The sequence below is a fragment of the Agelaius tricolor genome, unplaced genomic scaffold (assembly GCF_023055355.1).
Source record: "Agelaius tricolor isolate 1412-34295 unplaced genomic scaffold, bAgeTri1.0.p SCAF_34, whole genome shotgun sequence".
Taxonomy (NCBI): Eukaryota; Metazoa; Chordata; class Aves; order Passeriformes; family Icteridae; genus Agelaius; species Agelaius tricolor.
Window position 1 is genome coordinate 911,660 of NW_027269294.1, and position 6,571 is coordinate 918,230.

Here is a 6,571-nt window from a genome sequence, read left to right on the forward strand (position 1 = left end):
TAACCCATGGGGTTTTTCCTAGCGTTTCCCTGGGGCTCCAGTCCCACCCCAGGCACAATGGCAGCGGGAGCAGCAACGCCTCGGCCCCAGCGGCCGTCCCAGAGCGGCTGCTCGTGGCTGGGAAGCTGCAGCCCCCAGCAGGGGCTGCGGGCACGGAGCAGGGGCTGCGGGCGCTGGGGCTCGTAGGGGAGCGCGGCGCTCGTGGCGTTACCGGGCCGGGGGGGCTGCGGGGCGGCGCCGTGTCCGCCAGGGGGCGCCCCGCGGGGCGGGCGGCGGCGCTGAGCGAGCGGCGATGCCCATGGGGTCCCGGGGCCGGTACGGGCGGTCTCGGTGTCCTTCCCGCTGCCAGCCGCGATCCAGAGGCTGCTCCGGGCAAGCGTCGTCCTCCTGGCGGCCATGGCAGCGGCACGGCACCGGCTCCCTGCCGCCGCAGCCGGAGCGTGCCTGGAGCCCCGGCGAGACCCAGCCCCGCACTGGCCGCAACCGGAGCGGCAGCGCTTGTCCCGGAGCGGCTTTTCCCGACCGCAGCGATAGTGGTCCCGATGCCAGCCCCAATCCTACCTCGATTCTCTGGCCTTGGCACCCATACCCTGCCCGCCGAGAAAGAAGCAGCTCGGCCCAGCTTCCACAAGAAATACCGGCAGGACCAGGATACGAATTCCCAGGCCTAAATCCCCGTCCCGGTCCCGGTCCCAGCCGAGCGCCGTGGACCCCGCGCAGCACCAGCAGCAGCCCCCGATTGGGATCTCCGCACAGCGCTCCGACCGACGCTCCCGCCGCCTCCCGGGATGAGCATCCCGCGCAGAAAACGGGACAGGCGCCGATCCGCCGGGATTTATGGGCGGGCGGGGGGCGGGGGGGAGGCGGGGCCCTGGGGGCGGGGCCGGCACAGGTGCGAGGGGCGGGGCCGGCACAGGTGTGAGGGACCCCAGTGCGGCTGCGCGGGGCGGGGCCTTGGGGGATTTAAGGCGCGGGGAGGCCACGGCGGAGCCATTTGCTCCTGGGCGTTGGGTGAGGGAGGTTGCTGCCGGCCGGGGCCCTATATTTCTTTTTCTCTGCGTTTCTTTTCTCCTGCGTTTCTGTTGTGTTGTATTTCTGTGTATTTCTCCTTTCTACCCTCCCTTCCACCCCTCCCCCACCCCCTACACCCTCCCCCCCCCCAAACCCCCCCCCCTCCCTCTCCCCCCTAGCCCTCCCCTCCCTCCCCCCCTACGGCCGCCCCTCTCTCATTCTCTACCCCACCTACCCTACCCTACTTTCCCATCCTCTGCCTTCCCTCCCCAGCCGGACTCCCCCCTGACCCCGCTCCCAGCTCCCCCTTCCCCCCCACCAGTCGCTCCCCACCCGCCCTCAATCCCGCTCCTTTCTCCAGCCTGCCTTCCCCCCAGCCCCGTCCTCTGCTGTCCTGCACACCCCGATCTCTGCGCACCTTCTTCTCCGTTCCCCTGTTCTTGTTTTCCATTCCCCACTGTCCTCCTTTTCTCGCAGCCGCGGGGCTCGGGGTGCCGGGCAAGAATAAAGCCCTGAGGGCCGGAGCCCGGCGCCCCCGGCCTCGCTGGGGTCCCCACACGGGGCCGGAGCCGCTCTGCGGGTCCCCCCATTGCAGTCCAACACACCGCCCGACACCGCCGGGGCTCCGGCTTTCCCAACATCACACTGGGGGGGTCCTGGGGTGGGGGGCCCGAGTTACAGGGGCCCCCTCATTAGGAGGGGGTCCCAGGGGGGAGGGGGGGGATAGGAGGGGCCCCCTCCGGAGGAGGGGGTCCCTGGAGGGGGGTGGGGGAGGGCCCCCTCCGGAGGAGGGGGTCCAGGGGAGGGGGCGAGGCCTGGGGGTAATACCCCCCCCCAGGCCCCGCCCCCTCCCCTGGACGCCCTCCTCCGGGCGGGGTCCCGCCCCGGCCCCCTCCAGGGACCCCCTCCTCCGGACCGGGGCCCGGGGGGAGGGTGGGGCGGGCGGGGACAGGACGGCAGGGGACGGTCGTGTGTCTGGCAATTTTTTTTTTTTTACGTGAGCTCACGCTGCAGAGTGACGTGCCCGCCCCTGCTTCCCCCCCACCCCACCCGCCCTCCCCCCCTCCCGGGCCCCGGTCCGGAGGAGGGGGTCCCTGGAGGGAGCCGGGGTGGGACCCCGTCCAGAGGAGGGGGTCCGGGGAAGGGGGCGTAGCCTGGAGCGGGGACTACGCCCCCCCAGGCCCCGCCCCCTCCCCTGGACCCCCTCCTCCGGAGGGGGCCCTCCCCCACCCCCCTCCAGGGACCCCCTCCTCCGGAGGGGGCCCCTCCTAACCCCCCTCCCCCCTGGGACCCCCTCCTAATGAGGGGGCCCCTCCTGACCCCCCCCTCCCCCCCTGGGACCCCCTCCTAACGAGGGGGCCCCTCCTAAACCCCCCTCCCCCCTGGGACCCCCCTCCTAATGAGGGGGCCCCTGTAACTCGGGCCCCCCACCCCAGGACCCCCCCAGTGTGATGTTGGGAAAGCCGGAGCCCCGGCGGTGTCGGGCGGTGTGTTGGACTGCAATGGGGGGACCCGCAGAGCGGCTCCGGCCCCGTGTGGGGACCCCAGCGAGGCCGGGGGCGCCGGGCTCCGGCCCTCAGGGCTTTATTCTTGCCCGGCACCCCGAGCCCCGCGGCTGCGAGAAAAGAAAGAAACGGGAGGACGGGGAGACAGGAGAGATGGGGGTGGTGAGGACGGGGAGGGAGAGGGGTCGGAGTGACGAGGGAAGCGGGACAGGAAGGGAAAGGCCGAGGGGGGACAAGAGGGACGGTGGAAAGAGGAGGAATAGAAGGGAGTAGTGGGGAAGGGACACGACAGGAACGAGTGGGGGGAGTCGGGTTTGGGAGGAGAGGAAAAGAGCGTTTTAGGGCGAGAGGGAAGGGGGAGAAAGAAAGGGAATACGCGGGGAAGGAAGGAGGGCTAGAGAGAGGGACAGAAAGGGAGGCCGAAGCCTCCGCGCCTTACCTGCGGAGCCCGCACACGGAGCTCCCGTCCGCACCGTGCTCTGAGTGAGCAAATGGCGGCCGAGGCGATTTCCGGGGTCTAAAACACCTCGGCCCCGCCCCGCGCAGCCGCTCTGGGGCCCCGCACACCTGAGCCGCGCCCGCCGTGCACACCTGAGGCGGCCCCGCCCCTGGTCCCGCCCTTTGTGCCGCCTGTCCCCGCCCCCGTTCTCTCAGGCCCCGTCCCTTGTGCCGCCCGGTTCCGCCCCTGTCCCCGCCCCCTGTTTTCAGGCTCTGCCCCCCGCACCGCGTTCCCCCGCCAGGCGGGGGCGCCGCGCTCGCACCGCGCTCCGTGTCCGCCAGAGGGCGCCCTGCGTGGTGCCGGCCCCACACGGCGGCTCCGCACCGGGGAACGGCCGCGATCCCGCACCCGGCAGCGCCCCGTGCCCGCGGCCATCCCGGGCCCCAAACCGGTCCCGGGCCCGCTGCCGCTTCCATCCGCCCGACGGGGGAGAGGCGGCACCGCCCGGCACACCCCAGCGGCGCTCTGCCCGCCACCCCCGGCCTCGGTGGCGGTGGCACCGTCGCATCGCCCCGTGCCCGCGCTCCGTGGCCCCGCCCCTCGCACCTGTGCCGGCCCCGCCCCCCTGTCCCCCCCGGTCCCGGGGCCATCGCTCGGGGGCCTCGCTCGGCGCTGTGCGAGCCCCGCCCGACGGCTGCTCCCGCCGGGGACCGCTCGGAGCCTGGGCCGCTGCGGCGGGGCCGTGACCGCGGCCCGGGCTGCGGGGGCCGAGCGCTGCCTGGCTCTGCCGGGGGGCCCCGGGCGGTGCCGCCTCTCCCCCGTCGCCATCGGGACTGGCATCGCTATGGGGCGGGAGGGGCCTGGCTCTCCTGAGCCCGCAGAGCCCCGTCCCGGTGTCACCTTCCGTGTCCCGGCGCCGCGGGCGGGAGTGGCGGGCAGGGAGCGGCAACCTCCGGCCCCGCCTTCCCGTCCCGCTCCGTCGGGCCCGGGCTCGCCGAGCCCCGGCCGGGACCCGCCCAGGCCCGGGGACACCGCGGCTCCCGCCCCGCCTCCTGCCCCCGGCACCTCCCCGCCCGCCCGGCAACGGCCCCGGGGCCTCCGGCACCCGAGACCGCGGCGGGGGCTGGGCCCGAGCCCCCGAACGCCGGCCCCACGGGCTCCGCAACGCCGCGCTCCCGGCTCCTCACCCCCCGCCCATCGGCACCGGGGAGAGGCCCCACGAGTGTCCCGGCTCCGGGAAGAGCCTCGGCCGGAGCTCGGCCTCCGCTGCCGAGCGCCACGAGGGAGCGCCTGAGCGCTTCTCTCAGCCCCGAAGCCGCCCCCGTCAGGCCGGGGCCGGGCCCGGACAGCGCCGGGCCGGGGCTCCGCCTTCCGAGCACTCGCACGCAGCATTTGGGCTCTGGCCCCGGACCCCAAAATGCAGGACTCGGCCTCTGTGCTCCAGGCCTGGGCGAGCCTCGTTCTGCACCCCCGAAACACAGGGCTCAAGTCCCGGCTTCACAGCCCTCGGCCTGCCCAGCTGCGACTGGGTCCAAGTGCCAGCAGCGGAGCACTTTGTCCCTGAGCCCTCCTCACCTTCACCACCACAAAAAAAAAAAACAACAACAACAACAAAAAAAAAAAACAAACAAAAAAACAACAAAAAACAACAACAACAACAACAAAAAAAAAAAAACCAAAAAAAAAAACAAAAAAAAACCCACCAAAAAACAACAACAACAAAAAAAACCCAAAAACCAAGCAAACAACGCACAGGACTCCCGATTCTGAGACCAGAAAAATGCCCAATTTATTAGCCTCAGTTCACAGGGTGGTGGAATTGACTGCGGACATCCCCACAGATGGTCACAGGGAATGGACCTCTCACACATTTGATTCTCCTGGGAGAACTGCTGCAGGCTAGCAAAAAACCCACCCGTGGCATTAGAAGGTAGGAAGCCTGCCCTGAAAGGATGCCATCAAATGCAGCCTGTCTGCAATAGCGCGTTATCCCAGCACTGCGATATCCCATTATCCCCAGCCGGGTTTGTTGCGCCGCCTCCGGCTCACGGAGCGATGCCGCTCGTGGCTCCCCAGGCGCTGCCGCGGCGCGGGGAACAGCCCCGGATCCGCTCGGCCCGGGGGAAGCGAAGGGGTGCCCGGTGCCCGGGCCGGAGCGGGCAGCAGCGGGTGACGATCCGGGCGCTCCTGCCCGGCTCCTGAGCTCAGGCTGAGGCAGCTCCCAGCTGCCGCCGCCGGGAAGGAGCAGCTCGCCAAGGATGGCCGCGCTCCCGGGCCATGGCAGCTGCCCCGCCTCGCTCAGGGACAGCGGCAGCTTGGGCAGAGGAAGCGGAGCCCCAGCGGCCGGGGCTCGGCAGCAGCCGGCACCGAGCCCCTTGCACTGAGCGGGAGCAGAGGGACGGGCCCGAGCCCGGGACTCGCATCCCGCCCGGGCACTCGGGGACGCGGGCTCTCTGCTCGGGCTCCGCCAGGAGGAGGAGGCGCATGGCAGTGCCCGGGAGGAGCCGGCACTGCCGGCCGACAGGGCTGCTCCTGAGGGGAGAACTCGCTCTGTGCTCCTTGCGCGGGATCAAGGCATGGCCAGAAGCTTTCATATTCATTTGACAGACTCTCGCACACCGACCGCTACCAACGTGCACTGTGCAAAGCAGCCACCATGGCTGCAGGCTCCAAAACAAAGAGAAACAGCGCTGTTCTCCTTTCCTTCTTTACGCAATCACACCTAGCTAAGATTCATAACACCTGATGCCATTTTCTTTTTAAAACTCTGGCCAATACCGTGCCACTGACTAGGTCTCAAAAGCGGAAAGATGACAGCCATCAATTAAAGCTGATGCCAGATCTTTGCCTATTTAGCTTTCTATGACAGAAATCCCTGGATGGATCCACGTGCTCCTCTGCTCCTAGCAGCTGAGCTTTTGTCTCACTCCAATCTCCTTAGGATGCCCTAAATCCAACCTGTTCTGCTTCTCAGAGCAAAGCCTGCTGCCATCTCTGCTCGTGACCTTTGCATGGCACACATTGTTAGCACACTGCTAATGGCAAAACAAATTGCCTCTCCTTCTTTCTGCAGTGAACAGTTCAGCTTCTGGGGAGCTGCAGCTGTGACAATCATGAGCAGCTCTCAACATGATCTCAACGTGGAGCTGCTCTTTTCCAAGTCTGCCCCTGTAGAAAATCCACGTTGTTGGAAAATGTCACCAAAGCGGGAATTGCTGCTGAAGCTCTCTTAGCACACAAGGGCAGAGCCATTCCTGGGGCTAAAAGTGCCTCATTCCCACTTTTCAATGCTCTTGGATCAACCTATGTGTTCATTTCCATCTTCCTGAGAAGCCTTGATCTTTTGTAGTGGAATCAAAGCAAAGCAGAGCTGAGCAAAACCCCACCTGTTGCTATGATCCTTCCCACTGCTTTTATTGATGTTGTTCCAGCTGGATTTATTTCATTATGAAAAGGCAAATTGAAGAGTCTTTTTATCTCCACGGTTTACGTTGTCTTTTGCTGGCTTGGACTTTTGCTTTCTGCCCTCTGCCGGCCTGGGCACGTTCACCTTTCAGGATTCCCATCCTCTGCCCTGCCCGGGCTGCCTCTGGCTCAGCTCCCTCGGCAGCCGCTG